We start from the raw sequence: 2,337 nt of genomic DNA, 5'->3' as shown, positions 1-2,337 counted from the left end.
CCTTACAAAATTATGGATTGATGGTTACATATATATTATTAAACCTAATGACAAATTTATATCAATTAAACATTCAAAGTTAAAAAATTATTTGCAAAAAAAAAAAAAAGAATTTAATAAGATCAAATTTACCTTTTTAATGACATAACAAAATATGATTGATTACATAATATTTAAACATCCATAATACATTAAATATTAATTTTACTATAAAAAAAATTTGAAGATAAAAATGTTAAACATAGTGGGGAGGTTTTACCAATTATGTTGGAATACTCCACCAAAAATTTAAAAAAATGAGAAGCTCGGTGGCGCTGTTTGTCGTCGGATTAAGACGAACTGTGGAGACCCACATCACCACAAGAACGCAACTTTCGTCACTGCTTAACTCAATGCACCAGCCGGGAATCGAACCCGGGTCTGTACCGTGGCAGGGTACTATTCTACCACTAGACCACTGGTGCTTCTTGTTCTCAACCACTGAATTTCTAATACTTCATAAGAGGCTTATTACCAAAAGTTCTCTAAATCAATGGACATATTATAATATCAAAATATTATCAAGATGGACCTGTCCTATCAAGAAATTTAGGAGAATTATCATTGTATTATTTAAATTACTACTAATGAAAGCTCAATATAATCAAGTTTTACGGTAAAATATTTTAATAGATGAAATCAAATTAAGTCAAATATTATTGACAAATTATTATCAAATAGTGATAAAAGAAGAATGTTTTTTTTTTTTTTTTTTTTTTTTAAACAACAACTTAATGCATTAAATTCGAAAGAAGACAATCAACAAGATAAAGGGGAGGATCATCAAACCACTCTCCGCAACCTGACATAGAAAAGACTTCCCGAGCTACAGCGTGAACAGCACGATTCGCAAATCGCTTAGCAAAATAGAAAACTACATTATTTATAGTGGATGCAACTTCTTTTACATAAGCAATAATAAAAACCAAAAGCCGAAGTAAAAGAGTTCGAACATAAATCAAAATAAAGAAACTTTATCTTTTTTTTTAATGCTAGTGGCTCTATTACAATGTACTATCTGTTCATATACTTTCTCAGCCTACTGAAACACAAAGAACCAATAACTTTATCTTATTATACGACTTTTAAGACTTTTGTAAAAAGTAGAAGTGACTTTGTAATAATCTCATAAGACATATCTTCTATGTTTTTTTTTCTTATATATGATATTAAATAATAGAATTTTTATATACACGTCAAAATAAGATTCATGCAAGAATGATAGCATAAATGAATACTTTTGAAATTCTTTTTAGGCGCAAAAAAGAGAAGTATTCAATCAAAAAGAACAAACAAATGAAATTGAACCCAAGTTCATATACCATATTGATAGCCTACTATTCTACCACTAGACAACTCATGCTTAATGTTTCATTGTACTTAATTAATTTTGATTATCAAACTTCATCTACTTTTGTTATTCTATCCTTAAATGATAAAATGTTTATGTTCAACATATATTGTGTGTGGGGGATATAATCGAATGAGAATAGAGTCCTCATGCAAAAGGTAATGATTGATCTCAATCATTCATCAAGGTTTATTAATTATTGAAGAAATAATAAAGTGTTTATATTCAAATTAAGCACAAACTTAAAAGATTTAACATTTTATTTTTGTGTGCCCACAAAATATTTTATCTTATATCATATATCAGATTTTCAGCATTAATACAATATACTTTAAATTGTCTATGTGCAAAGCTTCATTTATGTATTCTTTATCAGATTTGATTGGTGAATTCTATCTTTGTTGCATCCTCTGCAAACAAATAAACCAAATCATAATAGAGACTTGGGAGGGCATATAGGTGTATATTCCATCTTCTCTATATGGCTAGTAACCTCTTTGTGAATGTTATGAGTCCTCATGTATCAAACACAAATATACTTATTAATTTATTAGAATACTAGTTTTTTACGCGCATTGCGCGATTGGGATAATGGCCAATGTTTTTTTTTTTTTTTAAATAAGTACTTTAAAGTATATTAAGAATTTGCGTATTTATATAGCTAATTCTTCTCCCAAAGGTTGAGTCCCAACCCCAAGGGCCCCCCCACACTCCGACCCGACAGAGCATTGTGGGAAGTTGTAAATCACGGTGACTGAATGGTTCAGCAGACAGGACCAAATGCCGGTGCGAACAAGGAATCTACCCACTTTGGACATAATTCCCGCACTGCCGCCGCCGAGGTTCAAACCTTGGTCTCTTCTCCCAAATACTGCCCACTAAACCATTGAGCTAAGCCCGTGCGGGTTAAATAGGTAATTTTAAGTTTACAAATGCAAGATAATATA

The 2,337-nt window shown here is 30.6% G+C and overlaps 1 non-coding gene across 1 annotated transcript; it reads right to left on the bottom strand.

The window, feature by feature from the left end:
- Positions 1 to 393: 393 nt before the first annotated feature.
- Positions 394 to 464, bottom strand: TRNAG-GCC. The gene has a single exon. It is a non-coding gene; the product is annotated as a tRNA-Gly (tRNA).
- Positions 465 to 2,337: the final 1,873 nt, after the last annotated feature.

The sequence above is a fragment of the Ipomoea nil genome, unplaced genomic scaffold (assembly GCF_001879475.1).
Source record: "Ipomoea nil cultivar Tokyo-kokei standard unplaced genomic scaffold, Asagao_1.1 scaffold1421, whole genome shotgun sequence".
NCBI lineage: Eukaryota > Viridiplantae > Streptophyta > Magnoliopsida > Solanales > Convolvulaceae > Ipomoea > Ipomoea nil.
The sequence above is the reverse complement of the archived record's forward strand: the minus strand, read 5'-3'. Positions and strand labels throughout refer to the sequence as shown.